The sequence below is a fragment of the Triticum dicoccoides genome, chromosome 3A, assembly GCF_002162155.2.
Source record: "Triticum dicoccoides isolate Atlit2015 ecotype Zavitan chromosome 3A, WEW_v2.0, whole genome shotgun sequence".
Classification (NCBI taxonomy): Eukaryota; Viridiplantae; Streptophyta; class Magnoliopsida; order Poales; family Poaceae; genus Triticum; species Triticum dicoccoides.
In genome coordinates, this window is record NC_041384.1 from 649,285,890 (window position 1) to 649,302,535 (window position 16,646).

Sequence of the window (16,646 nt, forward strand, 5' to 3'; positions counted from 1 at the left end):
AGAGAGAGAGAGAGAGAGAGAGAGAGAGAGAGAGAGAGAGAGAGTGGGGGTGTCAAACTACTCTGAATATGCCACCGATGCGCCCGCCTACCCCCCGCTCTTGACTACTTTGACCGCATGTTTATGACCGTCTAAGTAGAAAAGGTAGAAATAAACGTGGGGCTCACGGCAACCTTCAAGAATATGGCCTTATCCTGCATCAAAGACGCACATGTGTTGGTTGACCTCGTGGTCGTAAAGTCACGGCAGCCGAAGCTTTTGCCGTATACGAGGTCACTTTCAAGAGGATGAAAAACTCGTAGTTCAACTAGTAAATAATAAATTCATTTTGTAAACCCATGTTAAAATTAATTGAAATTCATGTTGAAATCCAGTAAGGAAAAACTTTGGTGGGGAAGAAAGGAGTAATGCTACATCTATGTAATTGTTTTTACGTATTTTATGTAATACTCCTTTCGTTTTATAATATAAGAACGTTTTTGATATTAGTGTAGTGTAAAAAACGTTCTACAAAAATTTCTAAGGGCAAATCATCAAAACCTAAAAATCCCCGTGTATGGTGTACCTACTCTACCGCCGTGGTAACTGCGACCCGTGCTCCGCTCCGCCGCTGACCCCAATTCCGAGTGGCGGCGGGCGAGCTGACGCGCGGCGACGCAAGTGCGTCAGCAACGGACGGGCCGGGGGTGCAGGGGCCGCTGACCCCACCTACGTCGGTATAGAGAAAAGAATCCTGCCGCGCCAGAGGAAGCTCGCCGTCGTCGCCGTGCCGAATTCTAATCGACATGGGGATTTCGCAGAGGAGAAGAAGACGTTGTTTTTTTCTTTGTTGCTTTGAGATTCGTAAATCCACGTGTCAGCTGGTCGATGGGGTCTCATGAGATGAACCGTACGACCAGGTCGTATAAGATTTTCTTCCCGTAACCTCAAACTAGACGCTGCCGTAGGTAGCCATGCCTCTAATTTCCGCTTCGGATGCCGGCAGACGGCATCGGCTCCGCAGCTTCCATTGCGACCGCGTCCGCCGTCCGAGCAAGGGGATGCGGACGGAAGCCGGGCGCAGGCGAGGGCGTGGCTGCAGTCCCTGTCGCGGCGGCCACCGGGAGCAGCAGCTGAGCGAGTTCTGCCACCGATGGCGCCGTGCCATTCGGCCGTGCAGGTGCTTCAGTTTTCCTCGCGGAAATCCTTTCCCTGAGACTTTTACTAGGTTCAATCCAAAACGCAGGCCCATATATTTTCTTTATCCGTGGAATCAATTAGACACGATCGGATGATTGGTGAGATTACTTGTTCCGTTTCAGTTAGCTTTTGTCTGGATCCAGATATACATTTGTCAGAATTTATTCGAACATGGTTCAGAAGATATGCTGATTGTATTTAGAATGATTTCAAAATATGCATACGTAGATCCAGTTTTTCCTTGGTAAGGTCCGGATTTCTGGGGCTAGCTTTTCTGACTCATCTGATGAAATTGTCAAAGACTATCAGTTGAAGGGTCGGATGTTCAAGCGATCGAAGGGAGTGTTGCTTCTTAGAGTATTTCTGAAAAATGAAGCCCCTGTCTCACAAGTCACAAGTTATACCCTCTCCTGTTCTGGGACTTCCTGTACAGGCACCCGCGGATGCTGTAGTCAAGTACATTCAACCAAACTTTGAAGATGGGGTGATTGTTGGGCGTATATGCTACTTGTTTGTACGTGTGGTAAAGGCTCGATGCTTGCCTGATGTGGATGTTGACCAAAAGCCTGATCCATATGTAGAGGTAAATGCTGGTAACCTTAGAAGCATCACAAACTCTGTACCCGAGGAGCAGAACCCAGAGTGGAACTCGACTTTTGCTTTCTCCAGACGCCAGTTGGACAATGCACAGATAACTAGAATCTACGTTGTTGTCTATGACGGGTTCACAGATGATTCTGTTGGGTTGATCTCATTTGACCTAAGTGACATTCCTGAGCGTTCCCGAAATGACAAACCAGTAGTGCCGAAGTGGCACCAACTTATTGACCAAAGCGGAAGGACAGCACAAGGTGAGCTGATGCTTTCGGTTTGGAAGGGCGTGCAGTCTGATGAGGCATTCTGTGATTCATGGAAGTCGGACTGGTTAGAGGCGAGCGTGGCTGTGCGACCGCACATTGTGCCCAAAGTGTATAGCTTACCCAGGCTGTGGTGTCTGCGGGTCCATATCGCTACTTATCCCTAATTCCACCAGACCCAGCGCTCCGATCGCGAGTGCCCATGCTCGGACGCCGACGAACTCCTCTCGCGAGACTCCAGTCTCCATGCGCCGGACGCACACGGGCATGCATGGCCAGACCGCATGGGCGCATGGCCGAGCGCCTCCCGCCTCCCGCCAGACGCCGGTTCATTCCACATCGTGTCATGGCCAAGCCCCAGATTATCGATCAACGGATGTGAATCCAAGGTGTATCGTATTACCGTGCTGAAATTCAGCAATTTGTGAGGTATACATGCTTGTAATCATACTTACAAATTATATCACTTCTGTTAAACTAATTAATTGGACCAATGGTGAAGCTGCTTTTACTTTAAGTAAATTGTAGAACTTTAGTGCTGAAATTTTCTTAGATTGGAATGAGATATTTTCATAGGATTTTTTGCGGTATTTTGGCACAAATTTATTTTCAATAGATTTGAGTTTACAGCCCTTACAAATTGTCTTATGTGATTGCATGTATATTCACTCCCATCATTGCAAATTCAAGAGCTTTAAACTCTTGTGCAATTAAAGAAGTCATTTAATCTATATTATGTACTTCCTATTTTTGTCTTCGTGCATTTTACGATCCAAAGTTCAAAAAATTATTTTAGAGATTTACTTATGAATTATGTGACGTGACATGATTGTATAGTCATATGCAATCCACATATTATTACGAGTATTAATAAGCCCAAAATTTTACTTTCGCCCCGGGCCCCCAAAATCTTAGGACCGGCCCTGAGGACTAATACTCCCTCCATTCCACAATGTAGTGCTTCCTTTATCCACGTGCTTCAATTTTGACCGTAAATTTAACTACCAAGACCGATTGCGTCGAGAGCGAAAATTATATCAGTGAATTCGTATTGGAAAGAAGTTTTCAATTATATAATTTTTTCTCCCGCCGCAGTTGGTCTCGTCGGTTAAATTTATGATCAAAGTTGAACCTCGGAAAGCGCGGGCGCACTATATTATTTTCTTCTTATTTCGTCGCTGTCACTTCAATCACGCATGAATGCTGGTTTCGCGGCTCGGTGTTCCTGGTCTACTCGGTACGGTCGATCAGTCGACGTTAGCAACGGTAGCTCGTGTATCACGCTCAGCTCTTTCCTGCTGCTAAGGCTAGGTGCACCTACAAATAACATAATGCATGGGACGTACTAGGATCGACGACGGAACACGAGCTCTTTTCATGCTAGTATATCATAATAGCTTTGCCAGCATCGTCTCTCCGTTGGATTAACTGTTCAGCTGACGGAAATGACACGGTTCAGGCGGAAATTTTTCTGAGAGCTCCGTCTGAACCTGATAGGCACAGCCGCACAGGACTAGAGGAGTGTTGAAAAAATACTCGAAAGGGTGAGGACTAATAGCCACTGATGCAGGTTACAGTGTCATCCTGATTGGAATAGTTGTCACTAACTTTGTTCTGACGGACCTGGAGTGGTTCGAAAGTTCGTTCCACAAACCTGAGTCATGCATATTTTTATTTGTAGTTTTGAAATGTTCCATGGTTGAAGAAAAAGTTTGGCCAGCCAAGAAAAAACTTGAGCCATGCCGAACGATCCAATAGAGCATTTAGAGGAGGTAAATAAATTATCCAAATCTAGCTGGTAATTTTAACAGTTGCAAAGCTATCTTACATAAGAGCAACTCTAGCTAAGTCGTCGTATCGGCCTGACAGTCACAATAACCGCTAGTGTGGTGATTTTTGCCAAAAAAAACGCTCTAGCAGATCCACCATCACATGCTCGATTGACATGATCTTTGGAGGCCGCTCCAAATTGAACACGTGAGTCTCCATATTTGGCGGTTGGCGGTGCTATATAGCACGCCCTCCATCCATCTAAATCTTGGCGCCACGGACATTCTAGGACTCGCGCGCCACCCACACCTCATCCCTGCCCTGCCGACGTTTGGTGCCACCTCCGCCGCCCAGACCGCCGTGATTTGGCCCTGGTCGCCTCCGCAAAGACGTTCCCGGGCCTCCAACGTTCCGCCGCAGCCCCGTGCCTGCTTCATGTCATCCGGCCATGCCACCCCTTTCTCGGTGCATCCTCAAGGTGTTCGACAAATTGACAAAATGTACATTTTCGCAACGTATCCTTGTAAATTAAGTTTAGCGGCTCATAGATTCTGTGTACATGACATATGATTCACATTATGTGTACATGAATCCCTTGGTAGAGCTATTTTTTGATGATTTATCTTAGGATTCAAACTCCAAGTCCGAGAGTGAAATCATAGACGCCGAAGAAGACGAGGTTCTCATAGTGGTTGCTGACTGGATAGCGGTAGCCGGAACAAAGAGGAAGCATGCAAGATTGAAGGTTGGTCGTGCTATATTTCATCGGAACAGAACCGAAGGCCACGAGAAGGTCATGTGTGAGTACTTTCTGTCTGGTTGTACCTTCCCTGCTCAAATGTTTCGTCGATGATCCCACATTACCGAACGGTTGTTTTGTCGAATTGCCGATGCCATGGAAGCCAATAAACCTTTCTTCCAACAACAAAGAAGCGCTGATCTGCTGGATTTTCCCTTCTCAGAAGGTGACCGCGACACCTCGGATGATTGCATATAGCGTTCTTGTAGATGAATTGGATGAGTATCGTCAAATGGCGGAAGATACAATCATTAAGTGCACGATAGTGTTCGCTGAAATTGTGGCGAGGGTTTATGTAGAGCAGTATCATCAAGCACCCAATGTCGAGGACATGGCAATCCTTTTAGCGATGGATGCAACAAGTGGATTGCATGAGATGTGCTATGGAGTGTTGACTGCATGCATTGGAGGTGGAAGAATTGCTCTGTAGCTTGTCACAGACAATTCAGCGGGCAATGCCACGATCCAACAAGTCTTTTGGAAGCGGTTACCTCCAAATATTTGTGGATTTGTCATTGCTACTTTCAGTTTCCTAGATCTCACAATGACATCATTATCCCACGGAGATCTCATACGTTTGTAGGCTAGCTAGTTGTACTGCTCCACCTTCCAACTCCATTGTGAATGGCCACAATATGACCAAAGCTACTATTTAGCCAATGGAATCTATCCATCTTGGTCCACATTTATGAAGACAATTTGAAGGATCAAAGATGCCCTATATGCCAACTAGAGGGGGTGAACAGGCGAGTACCAAATTTAATATTTTTCTTAGTTGCTTTTAGAGGAAAGTGGGGAAATATAAGTTCTCTAGATATACAACTAGGTGATACCCCCCGTATTATGCAGTACAACAAGCCAACAAGCTACACAAGAAAACACACAAGCTAGAAACCATCGGACCCCGTGGGCACGAGGTATGCAGGTCGTGGGCACAAATAAGGTGGATTTTAGGCTAAACCGAGTATTAGGTGTAGGATAGTTGGGAATATATGTTTTGCGTCATCTCACACTTTTTTCAAGAACCTCGATCCCTCATAATAGTGCAATTTTTCTATGATTGAAAGAAACCAAACAAAATTTCGTGTCGTAAAAAACTACGCATTTTCCCTTTTCAAGTGGGGTGGGGTGGGGGTCATACATCTCCTTAAAATAACCTTCGAGGAAGCAATGACATGAGATACAATTTATTACCCATCATTAGCTTTCATTAACCATATTGTTATCACAGTCAAATACCATTTAGAGACAAATGCACTTTCAATGACCTCTGTAGAAGGGTATCTCTCCTAGCGGTGTACTATACCAGGAGTGGCCCATCAGATGGGAGGCCCATTAATGTGCCGGCCTCACGGCCGAGGAGATCAAGCCTTGGTGAGGAACCTTCACCTGATTAGAGGCCCAACTTTTGGAAGACTCTTCCTCTTGGCGTGCAAAGCAAGGCCCCCTCAAATGATCAAGGCTCAAGGTCAATTAGGAAACTTGTAGTCCTAGCTCTCGTCCCTTTTATAGGGCGAGGCTAGGGGATAGTCTGAGGCATTTGAATCACAGTTATCGTCTCGGTAGTTATAATCATCTCATACTTGTATTCTCCTCACGCGAGGCATTTTCCACCAGATGAAGAGAGGGGAAAGAGTTTTGAGCTACAAAGAGAACGCAAAAGCAGCAACGACCATGGATCGTCGGGAAGTTGATAGTAACGAAGATTAGCAATTGCACTTCAATGTTTTGTGTAACTAATCAAGCTTCCATTTTATGTCGTACAATGTTGAGGGTAAAGCATACAAGATGAGGCTCATCCAACTCATCTTTGTTTCCACTGTCTGAACAACAGACACCGCCACACTGTGCTTGCTTTCTGACCCATTTCCATCTGAATGGTCACAACCCATGGAAAGATAAGCTAATTGTACATTCCACACCCTTGTCTTTTTCTGCTCAATCATAGGTCACACTGTTCATACATACACATGGGAATTCCGAGCTTCATGTAGGGTTCATCTTGCTTAAGCCTACTTGAAGTTGTGTTTTTTGGGCCTCTTTGATTCCTAGGATTCTCACACATGATGACGTCTTGAATCGTATAGGATTAGAGGATAATAGAAATTTGGATTAAAGAGTGTTTGACATCACAATAAAACAAGGGAAAACTTTGTTTTTGCCACTCTAGTTTTTGCCAACTTTGCTTATGCCACTCTAGAATTTGACATTTCACTTTTGCCACTCTTAGCTTTTGACAATATATCACTTTTGTCATTCCGTCGCAAAAGCAAAAAAATTAGAGTGACAATTGTGATACATGTCAAAAGCTAAGAGTGGCAAAAGTGAAATGAAAAATTATCGTTTTTGCCACGGGATGGCATTTGTGATGTATTGTCAAAAGCTAAGAGTGGCAAAAGTGAGATGTCAAATTCTAAAGTGGCATAAGCAAAGTGGGCAAAAACTAGAGTGGCAAAAACAAAGTTTTCCCATAAAACAAAGGAATGTTGCCAAGAAGTTTGAGTGCATGAAAATATTCCTCTAGATAGAGTACAATGAATCATAAGAAATAAATCAGACAAATCAAACAACAAAAATAGAGAAGTTCTTGAACATCCAAATCTTTCAAAAATCGGACAAATTATTTCGAAACAAATGATAGAGAACATGCATACTTAGAAGCTGGTTTTTCCAAAAGGAAAAACTTGCCCCCTTAACCTGGTCTTACACATTGTATTACTTCCCATGAAACTTGCTATGAGTTCTTGAGTTATTTACAGTTTTCCTTGCATGCATGTCAATGTTTGTGTGGAAATGAGATGCATTTTGCGATCATGCGTATAAATTGTTCTCCAAGATTATTTAGAGTTAATTGGTTACCTCCCTCTCGTTCGTTCTACACTAGATCCCCTCCAGTCTTACTTTCAGCTCTACTTCTTTTACATGAAACCTCTCGGATCTCTCTGGCCCAACTGAACACTCTATGGCAATAGTCTCTGTCCAAAGTTTCATATTCGCCGATCATGTTACGTGAGTATATAGTTTTTAAAAGAGCAAGGCACACAGATGATCAAGTTCCGAAAGCAAAAATTTGAAGCCTAGGATACGCTTTGATCCTCCCATGTGTCATGAACGATGGCACTCACCTAATGCATGTGGCAGTACACTTGTTTTTAGATATTTTTATGCATACCTCCGAACTCCCATGTACGTATATACATATACCCCGGAGTACTCCCTCCGTAAAGAGATATAAAAGTATTTAGTGATCTAAACGTTCTTATAGATAAAAATTAGATGGACAAATGAACGATCTAAAGTACCGAAAACTATATATACAACTGGAGTACTGGACCCCGTCTTGGCCGATCGGAAGAAAAGGCACACCAACGAGTTGGATGATGTTTGCATAATAGATGCAAGCAACGAAGTCCCAGTAAAAATATTGATGGATAAAGGTTCTGCCCATATTTCAAGGTATTTTTCTAGCCTAAACAAATGTTCCTTTCAATTATGATTAAATGCTATGTCACGCAAACTTTAAACTTTATTTTTTGACTATCAAAAGACCCCAATGGAATTACATATGATCAATTAGTGGGACACATATTGATGCAAAAATCAGGCTTGATAAGCAAAATCCTTATAGAAATAGACATGGCCATCCCTCTCAAAATGTAATGGTGGTAGTGTCATTTGAGATGACATTCTTATGTCGTTGGTAGATGGGAAATTTATGCGTCAGATCAAATTGTTTTAAGATGGATTGTTAATAGTGAGATTTTTGTTATTCTTGAAGGTAAAAAGTACAAATATATGAACCATATATTAGTGTATTAATATAAATATTTTGAGTGTGCTATGAAACCATATTTGCAGGTAATTTTATCTTGTTGATTTGGGCTATGTAAATACTACGGAATTTATTGCCCCATATCGCGAAGATCGCTGAGGACGATGGAACGAGGAGGACACCGACGTCTATGGGCTGAGGACGGACAACGGAGGATAAATCGTAGGTAGGAGCTTGGGAAGCTGTTGGCAATGGGCAACACTGGAAAATGTGAGAAAAAAAGATTGCCGCACTATTCATGGGAGGAAGCAAATCGGTATCCTACTCAAATAAAGTAATAGACAGGTGGATTTTACAAATAGTCATGGGAGGAATCAAATCGGTATCCTAAAAGGCCGATTTTTCTAATAGCCGGCTACAAACTCATAATTTCATATATTCATGGTTATCCAAGCAACAACTTAAATACAACCAAAATGGTAGGCTTGTTGCTATTTATAATAAACTTGTTCACTTATTTATAGCCTATAGTTAGCTCAGTTAACCACATAGCAGTGCCGTCAAATACTAAGATGATTTTTCATCTATAAATTCTTGCTTTTAATGTTGCTAAATATTATTTTTTAAATGAAATCATTTTTGGTAGCATGAAATTTAATTCATTTGATAATAGATTTCGTTCGATTAACTGGTCTCATCCGTCCTAATAAACAAAAGACGAGATAATATTATTTTGCAGTTTAATGTGTGCCACCAATGTGTTGTTGTGTACTTGTATATGTCCATTTCAAATTTAGTACCTGTAAATATCTTGGTGAAGACTTCTAGAGCGTACACGTATATCAATATCTTGACAAGTTGACATAATTTGAAGCATAAGATTTTCTATTGTAGGTGTAAACAATTATGAAATATACTATCTATGAGATGCCTATATGTGTTGTGAGATCATTGACATTGCTCATTACAGATTTTTCTGTGGCAAAATAAACCCTTCGTGTTCCTGGAATTTGACATTTGAATGGCAACATGTTTGAATTATATGAATGGAACTCTGCTAAGAAATTTGAGTGGATGGAATTTTTTATTCTAGATAGAGTACAAATGATTCTTAAGAAAAAAATCAAACGAATCACGCAACAAACATAGGAAAGTTCCTAAAGATCCAAATCTTTTAAAAATACTACAAATTGTTTTGAAACAAATGATAAAGAACATGCTACTTGGGAGCTATGTTTTCCACACACAAAAAAACCGTGCCCCCTTAATCCGGTCTTACACACTGTGTTAGTTCTCGGTTCCTAGTGAAACTTCATCTGAGTTCTTCGGTTATTCTACGTTTGTTTCCTTGCATGCATGTCAATGTTTGCGTGGAAATGAGATGCATTTTTCAATGGTGTGTACGATCGTTCTTGGGCATTTACAATTCTTGTTCCTTGTACACGAGATCCCCCCTTCCGGCTGTGCTTCCTGTGCATGAAACCTCTCCGATCTCTTTGGTCCAACTTGAGCACCCCCATGGCGACAGTCTCTGTCCATATTTTCATATTCCCAATCCCATTACATGAGTAGGAGTAGTTTTTAAAGTGGCAGGGCACGCAGATGATTAAGTTCCGAGAACGAAATTTCCAAGCCTAGGATACTCTTTGATCCTCCCATGTGTCACGAACGATGGCACTCACCTAATGCATGTGATAGTACACTTGTTTTTCAGATATTTTTTAATGCGTAGGCACGTCCTAGACAATTGGACGGAGAACCGATCGGTTTCAAGTACAGAAAACTGTGTAAACAACTGGAGCACCGGGCCCCGTCTTGACTGATCGAAAGCAAAGGCACACCAACCCGATAGTAGTAGTATCATATATCCCCATCTACGCCTCTGCTCGGCGATGCCTGTTTTCCTCTCAACTCTCATCAAAATATTACCACCAGGCTCTCCCGTGGAACATTCGTCGACGAGACCGTGAGAACCCTACCTCGCCGTATGTTTTCGGGTCGGCAAACTCCTGTTTCTTCCGCAGACAGCGCGACGAGAGTCCAGGATCAGCGACCCGAATGCTGTTCGGATGGTCCCTCGCTCTCTCGCCCCTGTCATCCCTTTCTTGCCGCCCTTTTAAACCCGTGTCCGTGACCATGCTGTTGGGCTCTGATCACCGGTGAGAAAGGCTCCAGAAAGAAAGGAGGGACGTGGAGAGGGGAGAAAAGCTGAACGCCCAAGGACGGCCGGCATTGACGCTCCGGAGCCCTCAATGGTAGGGCACTCGTGCAAAGGTGGTAGAGTGGTACTGGAGGGGACGGGTTGCTTAGATTTGGTTCGTGGCGAATGATGATGCCGCTATGAATCCTCCGTCCTCCCCTTCCTTTTTCTCAGGGTCATTAGGACCCTCCATGCATGATTAGGTTAGGCATGGCATGATGCGTCGTTTGGCTAGCTCACGTCCATTTCTGGCAGCTGGGACGCAGTTTGCTCTGAAAGCGTCCCGTTCTGCTGATTACTGTAGTTCGTTGGTTGAGCGGTACCAGTACGTACGTCCTGTCTTTCTCTGGGGAGAGCCGTGTACGTGGCAGTCAACAGTAGATGATTTGTTTAGCTGAAACAGCTGGCGAGGTAGATTTAATAAGTTGGTCGCATGCATCATTCTGATGCAGAGGCCGGGAAGTTCCCTTTTCGGAAAAAAGCTGGCGAGGTAAGGGTACACCGTGAAATTTCGGGACAAGATCGACTGACAGTGACAGAGAGTCCAGCTGCATTGACTTTCACGGAACTTTTGTGCTCGCTCGGGAACATGAGCGAGCTTTGCTCTCCTTGGGACTAATTTTTTGTTCCTTGGGACATGCCCAGCCAGAATAACGAACGGGTCTCCGGGGAAAGATTCCTGGGCTAACAAGCATGCCTTGCAAGGCCATGCACGTGGCCTTCATGTGCTTAAGGGTTTCCAACCCTTGGATCCCTTGGACGTTTCTCCGAGCCCACGTCTTCCGTCGTCCCTCCAGCAAGTGGAACCATCGGATCCAGCGCAGCTCGATCCGACACGTAGAGACCGATCGATCTGTTCCGGCCGCAGCCATGCTCGGCGTCAGTGACCGATGCACGCACCGTCACACGCCAGATGAGATCTGACCTGACCTGTGCAGCCAAGCTTAGCTTAGCTGACATGGCTCGTCGCGTTTGCGTCGGCGTACAGATCAAGCACATGGCCTCAGGTAGTATAGAGTAAACCCCGGCCGATTTGGCTTTGCATTTCGGCGGAACATCCCTGCGCCGGGCTGTCAAAGAGGTTTTTTTTTGCATCAGTATAGACACAAGCGTCTCCTCTCACTGAAAACGCATCGCCGAAAATCCTGAAATAAATTTAGAAATAATGCGAGCATCAAGATTTAAACCCTGATGGGTTAGGGATACCACTGTCCACCTAACCAACTCAACCACAGGTTGATTCACTGCTGTCAAAGAGGTTAGTTAAACCAAAACATGTCAGAATATTCCAGGCCAGCCACTGCACCGGAACCCAACGGGCGAGCCAATGAGCGGCACGGCACGTTGCGACACAGCGGCAGCGGGGAGCGTTCCGCGGACGGAGCCACGTGACCCGTCGCCCTCCCCCGTAACAGTATAGTAATCCCGGATCTTGTTTGGTTTGCCAAGCCCAGTCTGTTCCCTGTACCACTACTGCCACATGGATCCATCGTCGATCTCAGCTCAACTCGTACCACGCGGCACGCACGAGAGGAGAACGGAGACGAACGGCGGCACGTTGGCTCACGCAGTTCGGCGCGCGTCCAAACAAAACGCACGCACGCCTGCCTGCTGCTGCTCCTTCTCCTTCTCCTACGAAGCGAAGCTGCATGCCTGCATGCGGCAGGGTAACATGCATGCATGGGCGGACAGGGGAACGTGTCGGTGTCAACGTGCATGCATATGGGATGCGTCCAAATCCACCACGCCGCGCGGGTGCGACACGGTCGATGGGCCGGTGCACGGGATAAGGGCATCTACCGCCGGACTTTGTAAATACGGTCCCGCGGGCGTGATCCGATGTGTCCGCAAACAGTGACCGATCACGACTCAATTTAGCTACTCTGTATCTAAGTCTTTCATATTTTAACACTTACAAAGCATGTAAAAGAAATTCTACGTACTATCCTAGTTAATCTTCGCCATCGAAAATGTCCACGACGTCGGTGCCGGCCGGTGGGTGGACGGGTGCATAGGAGGGCTCTGGCTCCTCCTCCCGCTAGACCTCATCCATGTAGGCGAACATCTCCTCCTTCGATGCGTGTTGTGCCTCCATCTTCAACTGGCGACGCCGTCTCGCCTCTGTATTCGACCCCGAGCGGAGGGAATCGAGGATTGCCCGCTGCTCCGCCTGCAGATCCATGTCCTTGGTGTCCCTCACATCCTCCTTCTCCTCCTCCAACTCCTCCTTCAGATCCACTGCATCCAAAGATAGCCCCGCGGTGATCCGGCCTTCGCGCCTTGTCCGGATCTGCTCAAGGAGCTGCAGCGGCGCTCCGGTGTTAGAAATGGGTGGCCCCTTATCTGACGGCGTGGGGGACATGGCCTCTAGTAGTGGCGGACGGGGAGTCGAAAGTGGCTGCAGCGGCAAGCGGGCGGAGCAAAATGTGGAGCGGTAGTGTTTCGGTGCCGGCGATCGGCTTAAATAGCCGGGCTAGGTACTACACGGCCCGCCGGAGTGGCGACATCGGTTCGACGAAGTAGACGAGATTCGGACCGCCGGGTTTTCGGGTGATTTCGCATGGAACCCCGATGTCAGTCCGACGTGACGGGCGTGTCCGGATGCATTATCATATTCACCTCATATTTGGGCTGCATACGAGGGGTACCTATCAACTCATGCGTTTGAAGTCCGTTTGATGCCCTCGGGTATGCCGGAATTTGATGACCGAGCTACCCGCCCGGACGTTTGAAACGATTTTGAGGTGCCGGCTGTAAATGATCTCAATCCCAACATTTTGCAACGAGATGGACGAAGTATTACCGGCCGGCCGGCCGGCGAGGCACAACCTTACCTTGGACGCCACACTAATATATGCATGCTGCAAGTGATCATGAACATCCAATCAACGAGGATAAAGCCTGCGTTGACGGTTGACGCCTGCCTTAACTTACCACCGACGCACGCAGGGAAAATGCGGCCGAGAGAGATCTCAAGAGCGGAAGGACGAAACAAGTACTACTACTGCTACCGGGGATGGACCGAGTGGCCCACGGGATGGGAAACAGACAAGCCCCCGAAATGGGCAGGGAGAAAATTGCCGCTGCCGCTGATGACGACGACGACGGAGGAAGCCTCTCAAAAAGCTTTCTGTTCGGCACCACGCCACGCCATGCATCCCCGTCCCAACCGCGATCCAATAATTTGGAGAGCACGAACCCCTCTTGCGCTTGGCCTTATCCTCCACCAACCTGCCTTGGCCTACCCTCGCTTGCCCAGCCAGCCTCAACCTCTGGAGGTTCAACCCAAACTCGGAATCTATCCACCCATAATAACTAAAAAAATCAACACAAGTCGATTTCATGGGCGCCGAAGCAGTTTCCACTTTCGACGAGGGCGCGCCGTAGAAGAACACACGTAGGGCCAGTTCTTTTCGCCCTATAACTCTGGAGAATTGCGATTCTGAAAACTGCCCACAGAATTGTTTGTCCAGTTTTTTTCTGTAATTCTAACCTGTTATTGTTGTATGAGGTCGCTCGGTCTGGCTGGCCCAGTGACATATTGGCTGTAACTAGTTAAATGTCCGCGCGTTGCTACGGGCAATAATGTAACTAAATGATCAAGCGGGTGATTAAATAACATGGATGAAGTCTATATAACATTTGAGAGTGGCAACTTATATACCGCAAGGCTAGTGCATAACTCGGTGGTTTCCTATCCTTAAACGTGTCGAGGTAGTAGGTAATGAAAGTAAACCAAGACATGGCATCCATTCTCTATTTTAACTTAAGGTCCATCCGCTCGATAGTATTCTTTTTTTTTTTTGAAAGACGCTCAATAGTATTCTGACTCAAAGACAAACTTAATACCACAAACCTATCTTATAACAACCATATTTCAACAATTTCATTGACCATTCATTGAAAAGTTATTTGATAGCATAATGCTGTAATTTCTCCTTTGCACCGCTCCATATCATCCTCATCTTTGCGTTGTTCAAATGTAGCCAAGAGGGCCTCAGCCTGCCGGGTCTCCTCTTTAATACACCCACCTTCAAAGTGCTCCACCGTGAAATACTAAAATGCAATTTGGCGTCGAACCACATCCTTTCTTTTGAATGGAACACTCGTATTCCATTAAGGCCCAGTTAAATAACAGGCCACCAAATGGTTTACATCATCATGGTAGCTCACGTCCCAATTCCCAAGTAGCATGGAAACCGTGGCTTTCCCCTGCATCGTTTGCTGCTAGCAAATGGGTACCTGATTACACGCCCGCGGGCAAAATTCAACTCAGTACTGAATAAAGGACAAAGAAAACATGTATTTGATCTCTAAGAATAACTGACCAAGGCTTGAACTGTTGCAGGCATTGAATTTCACAGCCGCAATCAGGTTCCTGCAATCAGTTTCCAAAACGATCCTTCCAATCCCCCTCTGCTCGGCTAAAAACAGCGCCTTTTTGACCGTGAATGCTTCGGCATGCATAGCTTGACTCTGCTGTCCAGAAGCGGCAAAGTCACCTTCATGATCACAAGCTGCTACACCCTACCCTCCTTCAGAAGTGCTTTTTGAGTAAGCTCCATCACAACTAATCATCAGTCAATCCTCTGGAGGGGGGCTCCATTTCTGGCTAGTGCTTGGGGCGGCAGGTTCCTGTGTATCAACTTGGCTTTTCCATTCAGTAGCATGCTGCCTCACAAGAAACTGAAACTCCTCTGTCGGCTTGCGTTTTTAGTCGGAACCACGTTCAACATTGAAATAAACAAACAGTACTGCTGTAAAACAACACCAAGAGTTAGCTCTTTCACCTTGTTAGACAATCCCATGAATCCAAGTATAGTATTATATCAAATCCAGAAGAGTGATGATAAATATACTTATGCATGGGACAAAAAAGATACAAACCTCTTTCCTCTCAAATCCCGTTAAATGCAACACTTGTAAATGTGAAAACCCCATATAATTAATGGAGAGTGATGAAACACATGTATTCCTGTGAATAAAACAAAATTAATTTACTTCAGTCTATAAATTAGCCTACTCTATTTTACTGGACAATCTTATATCCTACATTATTATTTTTTCAGGGAATAAAAAGATTCAATAAGATGTTAAACAGTGCCCATACAAAAGTGTGTGAAACAATTAGCTGAACATGGGTCACCGCCTCACCGGTCTTAATTCAGTAGGGTTTGCTTGAGATTCTTCTCACGTCCATATACAGGACATAGGGATACATGATGTATTGTTGCTACGTTTCCCAAAATAGAAGCATGTGAAAGCAAGCTACATGCATACTCTTGTTAGGATTTTTTAGATAATGGTGCAGAGCAGGCACACCAATAAAAAAAATGTAATCCCTCTAATGCCTAGCATAGTAGCATAGCAGCCAAAAAGGAAATCTTTCTAAGGCTGGTCATAGTGGGGAGTAACTTAGACTAGTAACATACATAGTAACATACATATGTTACTAGTCTATGTTACTACCTTCATAGTGGGTAGTGTCATAGGTGTGGTAACATAGTTGCCTTCATTTATTACTTTGTAGACTCATTATGCATTGGAAACCGCTATGTGATGGTAACATATTATGTTACTCTATTTGCCTCTCTCCTCATTAACTACTTGCCACATCATCATTTTTGCTTATGTGGCATCTATGTTAATACCTATGTTACTCCCACTATGACCAGCCTAATGCATATGATCAAAATAAACTGAAGAATAAGCACAGGGTTATCATGTCCAATAAATCTGCATCTTTACAAAGTCTTCACCTACTTTTTCCCAAGGAGATCCAGTATCCAGGGAATCAAGCAACATCCACATGTGTGATGCAATACTTTCTCCTCAATGCCAAAATGTCATCGACGTTGGCTAGAGGACAAGAGGATGACGGCGCGCTGAAGGAGCATCTGAACGGTCCAACAACCTTCATGTGTGCACATCGTGAGGAACCTTAGAAAATCAAGGAATAATCTTATATTAGATCACATCCATGCCTTTTTAAGTAAGGGTCCACATGATCAAGGGCTTGATGTTTTGCTTTATTTTGAGAATTTCTAGGTTATATATTAGTCCTAATGA

At 44.9% G+C, this 16,646-nt stretch overlaps 1 long non-coding RNA gene across 2 annotated transcripts; it reads right to left on the reverse strand.

The window, feature by feature from the left end:
- Positions 1–14,631: 14,631 nt before the first annotated feature.
- On the reverse strand, positions 14,632–16,596 carry LOC119272523. Of its 2 annotated transcripts, none has more exons than XR_005134760.1 (3): positions 16,341–16,596; positions 15,465–15,552; positions 14,632–15,331 (listed from the first exon to the last, which is right to left on the reverse strand). It is a non-coding gene; the product is annotated as an uncharacterized LOC119272523 (long non-coding RNA). The 2 variants fall into 2 exon arrangements; XR_005134759.1 differs by having other exon boundaries at positions 14,632–15,334.
- Between the last annotated feature and the right edge of the window lie 50 nt (positions 16,597–16,646).